This window comes from Tachypleus tridentatus, chromosome 13 (assembly GCF_004210375.1).
Source record: "Tachypleus tridentatus isolate NWPU-2018 chromosome 13, ASM421037v1, whole genome shotgun sequence".
In the NCBI taxonomy this organism is placed as follows: Eukaryota; Metazoa; Arthropoda; class Merostomata; order Xiphosura; family Limulidae; genus Tachypleus; species Tachypleus tridentatus.
In genome coordinates this window covers 25,895,057-25,908,485 of record NC_134837.1, presented here as the reverse complement: position 1 = coordinate 25,908,485, position 13,429 = coordinate 25,895,057, and positions in this window count along the sequence as shown.

Below are 13,429 nucleotides of genomic sequence, written 5' to 3'. Positions count from 1 at the left end.
ATCACCAAACTTTTTTCACAGGGGGCAGATTACTTGGGGAATGAGAAGCGCGAGCCGCATGATCATTATGTTCAATACTCATAAGCTAGAACGAAAGCTCTCTGTAAAAGACTTCACACTAAGTTTAGGATGCCACATTAGCCATGTGGGAGTAGCATGCAATACACACATATAATAAAAAACAAACAGAAATACAACCAACATTTTTATTTACCAAAAGGTTATCGAAGAAGGTGACACTAGCAAAAACAATTGTCACATCGCACATAGTGAGTACATATCTGAATTTCACTAAGCCACATAAAAGTTAGTAAAATGTATGAAATTGGCGTTTGGCTTTCAAAATATCTTCAATGTTTGGTTTTGAATTGCTGCATCCAATCATTAGAATTGCTTTCAAATGTTCATTAGTCAACCTTGATAGATGTACCGACTTCACATACTTCATTTTTGAAAATGCTTGTTTTCAGACATAAGTTGTTCCGAACACTGACACCATACCAGATGCGAACTGCTTCAGCTTTGGAAAATCATCTTCAGGTATGCAGCTGTAAAATTTAATAAGTTGCCCCTCTCTGTGTTTTGCTTTCAACAAATCATTTCCTTGCAAATCGATGACCTCCAGTTGAAGTTCCACTGGCACGTCATCAATGACACAATCAAAAGGAGAATGTCACTTTCGATTCTGTCGAGATCCGAAAATCTCTCTAAAAATGCTTATTTAAATCACCAATAATCTTTTTCTGAAACTCCAGGTTGACATCTTCTGTGATTCCAGCATGAAACTCATTAAAACACTGAAAATGAGAGAGGTTTCCTTCTTCCAAATGTTCTTCAAACAATGACAGCTTTCTTCGAAATCCTTTAATGATTCTATAGAGATCACAGACAAGGTTATTCTTCCCCTGAAGTTTCAAGTTCAATTCATACATTTGAAATGTGATGCCAACCAAAAAATGACAACTTAGATAACCAGGTTGGATCCGACAGAAGTGGATCGGCTCTATATTTCTCGATAAGAAATATATCTATTTCTCTTCTTAGCTTATAAAAACGAGACAAGATTTTACCGCAGCTGAGCCACCTCACCGCCAGGCAAGTAACAGAAATCCGAATTAATTTCTTCAAAAAACGCCTTAAACTGGCGATGACTAAGTGCATGACCCCGAATGAAGTTCACTGCAGAAATTACTGGTTTCAGTACGCAAGACATATCTAAGTCTTTTCCACAAAGTGCTTGCTGATGTATGATGCAGTGTATGAACAGAGCGCTTGGGAGTTGAAGATCTTCCAACTGTTTCCTGATCAGCCCCACCAGACCATTCTTTACTCCAGCCATGTTTTTTCCTCCATCAACTGTTACACTCTAAGCTGATTCCACTGAAGGTTATAGTCTTGCAAAGTTTTATGCACTTCCATGAAAATGTCTTCTCCAGTTGTTCTTCCGTGCATGCTACAAACTGATGTCAACTCTTCCGTAATCTGAAAGTCCAAATTAATTTCACGAATGAACACGAGAAGTTGTGACGTACTCGAGAGATCAGTAGACTCATCCAGTACCAGAGAATACCATAAGAAGTTTCTAGCTTTTTGGCGTATCTGTAATGCGATGTTCTCTCCAAGTTTTTCTGCTCTCCGTACAATTGAAGTTTCTGAAAGGCTGATAGTTTCAAAGAAATTGGCTTTTTCAGGACACAGCTCATTTGCTGCTTCCATCAGACACTCTTTGATGAAGTTGCCGTCAGTAAAAGGTTTTCCTCGCGCTGCCATCCTATGCACTATTTTGTAACTTGTACGAGTGATAGGTTCATTTTCAGCAAACATTCTCGTGAAGAGATTCTTTTGAGATTCAAAAACACGTTTCATGGTTTCAAATTTCTCAAAACGGAACTTTCCTGAAAATTTCAAATATGTTGATAGATGTTTTGTTTCATAGTGACGCCGAAGATTGTACTCTTTTAAAACGGCAACGCTTTCGGCGCATATCACACAAGTAACTTTCTGGTTTTTTGTTTCCACAAAGAAGTACTTTTCTCCCCATTCTTCATTGAAAGCACGACACTCAGAGTCCACTTTTCTTTTTTTATACGCCCCCCAGTGGCTCAGCGGTATGTCTGCGAACTTACAACGCTAAAAACCGGGTTTCGATACCCGTAGTGGGCAGAGCACAGATAACCCATTGTGCAGCTTTGTGCTTAATTCAAAATAACAACAACAATCTTCTTTTAAAACCAGCCATAACGATGGGTGAAAAAAAAAACAGGATCTGAAAATGAAAAACACAGAACGCTGTGAGAAAAGTATTGTACTGGTCCAAGAACGCACAAACTAAATATATTGAAACGTACGTTGGCACGACACTTACCTAAGAACGAGTTTCGAAAAGCGCATAACCCGACTACTAAGAGAAATGAGCTTGCTGAAGCGGTAACCCTAGGCCGCTGAATTTACAAGACGAGTCGACAGGACGAGGGTTAAGTCTGTACTTGTTTTCGAAATCCTAATGCTTTCATAGATACGTGCCTCGATATGAATAAACGGGTAGGAAGAACGAAAGAAGACATTTCCTATTGGTTAAAAATGCGCGTGACAGCCTTGTTTCTTTTTATCATAATGTCTTGTGTTTGCCAGCTTAAAGCGACCATTGGTGTGATTTATTTTGTTATGACAGTCGGACATTTGATGAAATGTCACTTTTTATTTCCAAGCGGCCAGCTGCTGGCGGGCCGGACAAAATGATCTCGAGTGCCGTAGTGTGGTGACCCGTGGTCTAAATGTACGAATCCTTTAAACGGGAAAAGGTGCATACCTTACCCAAGTGAGCAAGTGAGGTCATTTTACAAGGAAGCTACACTGCCTGTGTAATGCCGAATAATGTCAAAGTGTAGTTCTTATACATGCTGCATGCAGTTCCATTGCAACTTTAACTGTCATTATTTTTCTTATTAAAAATCATCTTAATATTACACATTCAATCATGTTTATGCGCAATCTTTCCTTTTTTAAAGTACAACAAATGATTCTAAGTCAGTACAATTTCATCACAGGTTTTGGATGGACCCGGAAGCTCATCAGTATTAAAATTACAACTGACATAATTAAAAAGCCCAATAGGAAATATGTTAGATGCTCTCTGTCTTTTCCGCAACATATAACATCATATTTTAGTGGTCTATATTGTTGAATCAAACAAACACGATTTAGATTACAAAATTTAAAAACACTTTAGTTTAGAAAAAACTGAGTGTTTCGTATCAAACTTAAACCACCATATAACTTTATAACGTCACAATGTGAGAAAAAAACAGTATTTTACATTAAATCTCATGACAGGGCAATGTAAAAGAAACAAAAATATTATAGATTTAGTTAGAACAACATGAACTTCGAACACAGTTTCAACATAAGATGCAAAAATGGATTTGATACAGAAGTTTCTCGAAACGTAGAATTTCGTTCAATAGTATATTGTGCTATCAATCAGTCAGTCTAGTAAAAACTTATCTAATCAAAATCAATCTAGTTGTGGAGAAAAAGGTGTGACTAAAAGAGGATCCAGAGCACTACTTAAATTTAAAACTAAAATCAGGACTAGTGGTCAAATCATTCACTACACTTATAGCAATGATAAAACTGTTACACCAAATCTTCATTCATTAGTTAGACAAGTTACATTTTTTGTTCAATTTTGGATATGGGATAGATAAAAAAATGAGGCCTAGTGAATTAAGAATTAATAATTTATGATGAGGAGAAATCCACTTCAAGTAGAAATGTGTTCTGAAGATGGCTGGTGTGAGTATGAAACGCAAATAACTTTGTTAACCCGAAGATAACCCAAGAAAGTTAAAAAGTTATTTTGTACTTTATTTTAATTAAAGTTTTAATACCAATACCAGCAGTCTTAAGAATACATAATGAATAAATGATTGCTAAAAAGTTATTAGTAATGCTATAAGTGTAGCTACCAGTTTGGTAAAGTTACTGTTAATGCTATAAGTGTAGCTACCAATCTTGTAAAGTTATTATTAAGGCTATAAGTGTAGCTACCAGTTTGGTAAAGTTATTATTAATGCTATAAGTGTAGCTACCAGTTTGGTAAAGTTATTATTAATGTTATAAGTGTAGCTATCTTGTAAGTTATTATTGCTATAGCTACCAGTCTGGTAAAGTTATTATTAACTCTGCTATATTATGTATGCAATAAGTACCAGTCTTGTAAAGTTATTATTAATGTTATAAGTGTAGCTACCATAAGTTATTGTAGCTATAAGTGTACCAGTCTTGTAAAGTTATTATTAATGCTATAAGTGTAGCTACCAGTTTGGTAAAGTTATTATTAATGCTATAAGTGTAGCTACCAGTTTGGTAAAGTTATTATTAATGCTATAAGTGTAGCTACCAGTCTGGTAAAGTTATTATTAATGCTATAAGTGTAGCTACCAGTTTGGTAAAGTTATTATTAATGCTATAAGTGTAGCTACCAGTTTGGTAAAGTTATTATTAATGTTATAAGTGTAGCTACCAGTCTGGTAAAGTTATTATTAATATAAGTGTAGCTACCAGTTTGGTAAAGTTATTATTAATGCTATAAGTGTAGCTACCAGTTTGGTAAAGTTATTATTAATTATTAATGCTGGTAAAGTTATTATTAAGCTATGTAGCTACCAGTTTGGTAAAGTTATTATTAAGGCTATAAGTGTAGCTACCAGTTTGGTAAAGTTATTATTAATGCTATAGTGTAGCTACCAGTTTGGTAAAGTTATTATTAATGCTATAAGTGTAGCTACCAGTTTGGTAAAGTTATTATTAATGCTATAAGTGTAGCTACCAGTTTGGTAAAGTTATTATTAATGCTATAAGTGTAGCTACCAGTTTGGTAAAGTTATTATTAATGCTATAAGTGTAGCTACCAGTTTGGTAAAGTTATTATTAATGCTATAAGTGTAGCTACCAGTTTGGTAAAGTTATTATTAATGCTATAAGTGTAGCTACCAGTTTGGTAAAGTTATTATTAATGCTATAAGTGTAGCTACCAGTCTGGTAAAGTTATTATTAATGCTATAAGTGTAGCTACCAGTCTGGTAAAGTTATTATTAATGCTATAAGTGTAGCTACCAGTCTGGTAAAGTTATTATTAATGCTATAAGTGTAGCTACCAGTCTGGTAAAGTTATTATTAATGCTATAAGTGTAGCTACCAGTTTGGTAAAGTTATTATTAATGCTATAAGTGTAGCTACCAGTCTGGTAAAGTTATTATTAATGCTATAAGTGTAGCTACCAGTCTGGTAAAGTTATTATTAATGCTATAAGTGTAGCTACCAGTCTGGTAAAGTTATTATTAATGCTATAAGTGTAGCTACCAGTCTGGTAAAGTTATTATTAATGCTATAAGTGTAGCTACCAGTCTGGTAAAGTTATTATTAATGCTATAAGTGTAGCTACCAGTTTGGTAAAGTTATTATTAATGCTATAAGTGTAGCTACCAGTTTGGTAAAGTTATTATTAATGCTATAAGTGTAGCTACCAGTTTGGTAAAGTTATTATTAATGCTATAAGTGTAGCTACCAGTCTGGTAGAGTTATTATTAATGCTATAAGTGTAGCTACCAGTCTGGTAAAGTTATTATTAATGCTATAAGTGAAGCTACCAGTTTGGTAAAGTTATTATTAAGGCTATAAGTGAAGCTACCAGTTTGGTAAAGTTATTATTAATGCTATAAGTGTAGCTACCAGTTTGGTAAAGTTGTTATTAATGCTATAAGTGTAGCTACCAGTTTGGTAAAGTTATTATTAATGCTATAAGTGTAGCTACCAGTTTGGTAAAGTTATTATTAATGCTATAAGTGTAGCTACCAGTTTGGTAGAGTTATTATTAATGTTATAAGTGTAGCTACCAGTTTGGTAGAGTTATTATTAATGCTATAAGTGTTGCTACCAGTTTGGTCACCAACTTTAATTTCATTCTTTTAATCGCACACTTGACTTTTTTACCGGACCTTTTTTTACATATCTAAAGTGTTTTTATTAGATATCATGATTGTCAGTGTACACCAATAAACCAAACGAAGCAAGAATGACACTCGATAGTAGCGAACATTAGCTTTAGGATCACAACCCTATTATTCGAAGCGAACGTTTACTTTACGGAACCATCAAGATTTCTCAAAATATGTGTGGTAATTTTCATTTTTAAAAAGTATTAATAGCTTTCCAAGTAGTATAGCGGATTCACAATGATAGAAACCGGCTTTCGATAGCATGGTGGGCTGAGTACAGATAGCTTGTTTTGTAACTTTGTGTTTAACTTCAAACGAACAAACAATTTGTTATACTAACGCCATAGAATTTAGACTAACAGATTCTTATCATCTACTCCATGCAATATTTACAGTTGTATCGAGCATCATTATTTTTTCTAATTAAGTTTATATCATTTGGTGCTGAGAGCTCTTCTTTCAGGGTAATTTAATAACATTTAGTAAATTCGTGCTGAAAAGTTGAAAATGAATAATCAATAATGAACAGAAACTACACGTCCTTTCATATTATAGTTTTGCTGCTATAAATCAGCCGTCTTCAATTTAAATGACAAAAACTAAAAAGATCTTAGGGGAAGCTACAATAAAATTGTTAGACTAATAGATCATCTGACCTTTTGCGTAATCGTGCGCAAAATTTTATTTATATTTAAGCGTTTTCTGTTGAATAACTTGCACGTGTAGCTTATATTTCCATATAAATGGAGCTTATAAACATCTATCAGTGTTTGAAATTTGAAAAAAAAATAAAACACCATAAAAGTTAAATATGTTCTTGTGCAAAATAATGTTTGCGTACTTTTGGTGTGGCAAAAATACAAGAAAAAAAAACATTTCAATCAAATTGGAAATGTTATATCTCAGGTAATTATTAATAACTTGCCTTGAAATTTGGTACGTGAAGTAACTGTCCAGCAGAGTACAACAACTTAAAATATTTGATATTATCACAATCAGAGCATAAAAAATGAGAAATAAGTAAACTATCACTCTTATTAATGGTTTGATTTGGTTTGAGTTTCGCGCAAAGCTACTCGAGGACTATTTGCGCTAGCCGTCCCTAATTTAGCAGTGTAAGAGTAGATGGATGGCAGATGGTCACCACCACCCACCGCCAACTTTTGGGCTATTCTTTACCAACGAATAGTGGGATTGACCGTAACATTATAATGCCCCAAGACTGAAAGGGTGAGCATGTTTGGTGTGACGGGGATTCGAACCCACGACCCTCAGATTACGAGTCGAGTGCCTTATCCACCTGGCACTTTGGAAATATTTCTCATTGTAGAACCTAAAAGGCTGTTTAACCGACATTCTTGAAAGGTACTGAATTCATATCCCACAGCAACTGCATTTGAAAATTGGAAGTATATGACTTATAAGATTTATTATCGCTCACGTAAGCTTAATCAAATGATTGACGTATAAAATTGTTCTGAGACAACATTATTGCTTTTATTGATTATGAAACATAGGTAAATATATGTTATCCAAGTGCTTGATGACTATATGTTGTTGATAACGATAGACTTGGTGTGGAGCATATAATAAAAATTTTGATTTACAAAGGGCAAAAATACAGTCAAAATATTGTTTGTATAAAGAAGAAAACATGATAACCGCGTAGCAAGATTTAATAATCATATGTAGAATTAGTAAAATCTGAGGTCAAGATAACATTGTAATTTGCTAGTGAATCTAAAACACTGGGTTATTTCAGTACTTGGTCGTAAATGTTAAACTACGATGTCATTTCTTGACGTAGTAACAAATCTTAAACTTCCAGATCATTTTGATTGAATAATTGATTGATCGATTATTTGGATGTTAGCACAAAGCTACACAGTGGACTATTGTGCTATGTCCACTACGGGTATCGAAACTTGATTTCTAACTGTGTGAGTCTGCAGGCATACCACTGTGCCACTGAGGGGACGACCATTTTGATAAACGTTTAGTAGCACTGAGAACAGGATCATTTTATAGCCTTTTAGAAAACTTGAAATCTTAAAGTTCAAAGTAATTTGGTGACCTGTCAGTAGAAGGGTCAGCTACTTTTCTTCGAGAAAGAGATTTGGTGAATAGGTTAGCACACAGTTACAGATTTGAATTAGTTTGACTCAAATAAAGAGGCTAAACACAAAACTGTATATATCACATATACGTTCATGGCCTTCTTAATGGGACTTACCAAGTCTAACAAGCAAGGAAAATCAGTCTAAGCATTTTGTGCAATCAATCCACCTTGCTCAAAATTTAAAGAAATATACAAAGAACTATTCAACTGCATCCAAGGTAGAGTCTAAACGTATTTAGTCAAAGAACCATATATGGCCTAGAAACCGAGGCTTGCTGACCAAAGAGCTAACGATTCTTAAAATTATTGTATTTATATTTCCTATTTATGTCAAAGCTACTATTGTTAAATGCTAACGGCCACTAATTGCTACAGACCAGAGAAAAGGTAACTATTTTTTATATATTATTATGATTATGAAAAGCAATGGTTGGAAAACCGACCACACTCATTTAAACCATTGTACTACTGCAGATAAGTAAATGACACGTTTAATATTTTTAACATATTGGTTGCTACATAATAAGTTAAGTACAAATAACTTATAATAACTGACATCTCTCAAACTTCTGCTTTTCTCTTCCCGTTTTCATATCTCACAGCTTTCGCCCCCCGCTAGTAGAGCGGTAAGTCTACGGATTTACAACCCTAAAATCAGGGGTTCGATTCCCATCGGCAAGCTAAGCAGATGGCCCGATGTGGCTTTGATATAAGAAAAATACACAAACACACTCACAGCTTTCTCCAGATTCTGAATATATTTATTTTGTAGAAAGTCTGTCAGTAGTATCTACTTTATTAAATAGTAATAAATAAGTACTGAAGGTTTCTCAAGCAATTCGGTACATATCATATTAACCATGTAATATTAATACAATTCATTCCCTGTACGACCAAACCTTAATTTTGTGGGTGGGGATGAAGAGAAACAATAGTTTCCTAGCGCCCCAGGATGTTTCTCAAGCCCCTTTAGAGCTCGTGAGATTTAAAACCTAAATTACTACAAAGTTCATTTCATTCGTTCCTCAAATAAAACGGGTCATGTGGTTAAGGCGCTTGAGTCGCAATCTGGACTTTCACTTCCAATCAAACATGCTCACCCTTTCAGCTGTGAAGGTGTTTTAATGTTACAGTCAATCACACTATTCGTTAGTGATGAATGGTGATAACTAGCTGTCTTCCTCTAGCCTTACACTGCTAATTTGGGGACGACTAGTGCAGATAGTCCTCGTGTAGCTTTGCGCAAAATTCAAACAAATAAACCAGAGTAAACGGACAATAATCACAAAAATAGAAGATACGTTAGACATTATATCAAAAATTTCTGACTTCCCTAAATTTTAATTTGTCTGACTCAAAGAAAGAGGCAAAGAACAAAATTATATATATAAAACATTTTTATTATCATACATAACTGAAAGTTAAATTTAAAACAAACAAACGATTAATGTTTAGTGAGAAACAGAGAGAAAGTTCGCTCTCAGTAGTTCAATCTGTAAAATAAGAAACAAAGGTTATCGAATTACAGTCCATCTAACTTTAAGTGAGAATGTAGCATGGCATATAAAGACCCAGATTTAGCTTAAAGGAAGTTGATCCCCCCATATACCTTACCCAAAATTTTGTTTATTTATTAGAAGTCAAGCATAAAGCTGCACATTGGGTTATACACTGCTGGCCAAAATCTTAAAGCCAATGAACATAAAGAAAAATATGCATTTTGCATTGTTAGACTCAACTACTTATTTAAGTAGAGCTTAGAAAGATGAAAATAAAAATTAAAAACTTTGTCAGCATTTAGGAGGGAAAATGTGAACACTATGAAATTAGCCTAAATACTAGCTGGTCAAAAGTTAAAGACCATACCAAAACAAAGTCTGAAACAGAGTAGGAAATGCACAACAAGAGGTCCCAGTAGTGAGTTGCACGGCCGTCATTGCGAATAACTTCAAACGTTCGCTTTGGCATGGTCGATATAAGTGTTTACAGAAGACTGATTGGAATGTTAATCTAAGTGGTGAAGATAGTTTCACGAAGATCATGCACTGTTTGGAATTGACGTCCATTTCTATAGACTTCCCTTGCCATCCACTCCCAAAACTTTTCAATGGAGTTCAGTTTGGGCGAACACGCTGGATGATCCAAAAGAATCACGTTATTCGCCATGAAAAAGTCCTTTGTCCTGCAGGCATTGTGGATTGCAGCGTTGTCCAGCTAAAAGATCCAGTCATTTCCACACAAGAAAGGGTCTTCAGTCAATAAGGATGCTCTCTCCAACATGCCAGTGTAGCCAGCTGATGTTTGACGCTCCTGTATAACCTGAAGCTCCATTTATCCATGGAAGGAGAAAGCACCCCAGATTATGATGGAACCTCCTCCACTGTGTCGTGTAGAAAATGTCTCCAGTGGAATATCCTTATCGTGCCAGTAACGTTGGAAGTCATCTGGACCATCCAGGTTAAATTTTTTCTCATCAGAGCACAAACCTTCTTCCACTTTCCTACGTCCCATGTTTGGTGCTTCTCAGCAAAGTTTAAACGAGCTGTTTCGTGGTGTGAAAGGAGGCGTGGCCTTTGAAGACGTTTACAGTTTTTAAAGCCTTTCTCTTAAATGCCGTCTTATTGTTCTTGAGCTGCATTCTGCGTCCGTAAGGGTCTTAATCTGGTTTGACGATAGGCTGGTGTCTTGCCAAACAACTCGTCAAATCCTCTTGCTCAACGCCGGCAAAATTTTCTTGGGCCGACCACTTGAAATTCTTTTTCTGTATTCCTCAAAGTCTTTTAAAGAAATTTGCAACAGCAGTTTTACTACGCCCAGTCTCACCAGCGATGGCACATTGAGAGAGACCTTGCTTTTGCAGCTCGACAATTCTGCCACGTTCAAACTCTGTCAACTTTTTAGCCTTTGCCTTGTTTTTAACCGATGTAACACAGGAGATGCCAGTGGGAGATGTTGACAACGCTAATGCTTGAACACAAATGACGAAATTTCATTTCGTGTTTACCGATTAACGCTTCGTTTCAGTATGGTCTTAAAGTTTTAACCAGCTAGTATTTAGGCTAATTTTATAGTGTTCACATTTTCCCTATTGAATGCTAACAAGTTTTTTATTTTTATTTTCCCTTTTCTTATTTTCATTTTTCAAAGCTCTAAATAAGTGGTTAAGTCTAACAATGCAAAATGCATATTTTTTCTTTATGTTCATTGGCCTTAAGATTTTGGCCAATATTGTATGTGCTCTGCCCATCAAGAGTATCGAAACCCAATTGCTAGTGTTGCATTTCCGCAGACATACAGCTATGCCACTTAAGGGCTAACCAAAATTTATATTTCAATATTTTATTTCGTATGACATACATTTAAATATATCAACATAATCAAATTATAAAGCAATAACATTTCTACCTCACAGTTTCATTAAAAGTAGAATTTACTTGTTATGTTCGGTCCAAAACAGCCCTGCTGTTCGAAATAACCCCAGTCAAACAGCACAGAGTGTAGTAAGCGGGCTGATTCCTTATTTCTATCCTTCATTTACAAAACCGGGACAATGAAAGTTACTCTGTACTGACTGAATTGCACTGTTCTTCAATTAGGTGACCCTGAGACCATATTTCATGGGCATAATAAATGTAAAAGACAGATACAAGATCTGATACAAGTAACGAACAATAAAATTTACATATGCAGTAAGACTGGTAAAGGTATAATGCTGTACTCTCCTTAAAATCTGGCACATAACATGTTGAATAGATAATTAATCTTTTCTAACTTGCAAACAACAGCAAAACGATAATTATTTTTCGAACAAATATAAAGCATAAATTTCACTATTAGTTCAAAAACTAAAAGTCATAGTCTTGCAAAAACACACATCACGTAAAACGTCGAGTTAATGTGACGTACGTCTACTTTACATAGAAATTTGTGTGTATGAAGATCCTTATTCCTGTTTATACTTATTGTTAGCTGGAGGAACATTTTCCATCATTACTCCCACAGACATTGTGTACAAGAAAATCATTTCCATCAGCAGTGTCAACATAAAATGATTCCTTTGCAATCAATTCTTGGAAAAGAATATTATTTGTTTCAGTCTCTTTACTTGATCTAAGACATGCTGAAATCATAATCATCCACATCATAATATTTGTAATCACATACATTTTCATCACCAACAGAATCAATTTCATTATAAACGTCTGACAATCATTTGTTGGTATCAGAGTCACATTCTTTCGATCCTTGAGAAAGATTTATATATAGACTTTCCTTCTTCTCCTTTATTCTGTATACTTCACGACGACTGCTTCTAATATTTGTGCCTTTTTCTCATGTGTCCGTACGAAATTATTTGTTTTAAAGAGTAGATAGTTCTCTATTTTGCATATTCTAAACTACGCCTTTGGTCAGTACGTATGCAGGTAAGGTGACCTAACCCTGTCTCAATGACACTATGAAAAGTACTATTTCCACCATCATACAGACGTTAGGTTTTCCCCTCTCTATAGAAACACATGTTCACATACATTTCGAGTTTCGATTCCATTCATGTGGTACTCGATCATTTACTTGAATTCATTTCGTTATGAGCTTATTCATTTCTATAGTCCTATAAAAATGCTCTGCAAACAAATTTAAATACCCAATTTCCCCAGTAAAGTTACCGCAATTGGCTCGATCTATTGAAAACATACTTGATATACTATACTCTATAAATGAGGAGAATGTTGATTCAAAGCCAACCTGTACACATGGAATTAATGTAATTCTCAGTTTTGATTCAGTTTTCTTAGCACAAGCTACATTATTCATTAGTCTGTAGTTGATGTTGACAGTAGTGTATTCCCTATTTTCTTTTTGTCTGATACCATACTAAATTTAAGCAAAATGCTCTTAGAATACCAGAGACCTGATTTCATTTCAAGTTCGAACTTTTTCAAAAGGTTTTTTCAGTATTTACCTGAAGTTTCTTCTCTTAGTTCTTGTAAAACATCCTGTACTTTTTCAACCACAAGCAATACTTGAGAGCATGAAATGTTTTCTTTTTCAAACTGCAGAGATAGAATAGAACATTTATCCAGAACATCTTTATACAAACAACATTTTCATACAAAGGTAAAATTTTCCATCTCTTTTGTTTTAAGAATCCGTGAAATTTAGCCAATACTACTCGGTTATAGCGATTGACAAAGGGATTACCTATATTTCGAGAAATGCCCTATTATTCTGTAAACAATTTACTCCACGTCTTATATGTGCAACCATGTACTATGGGAATATTGAAACGTTGCACACCAATTCCGTTAGA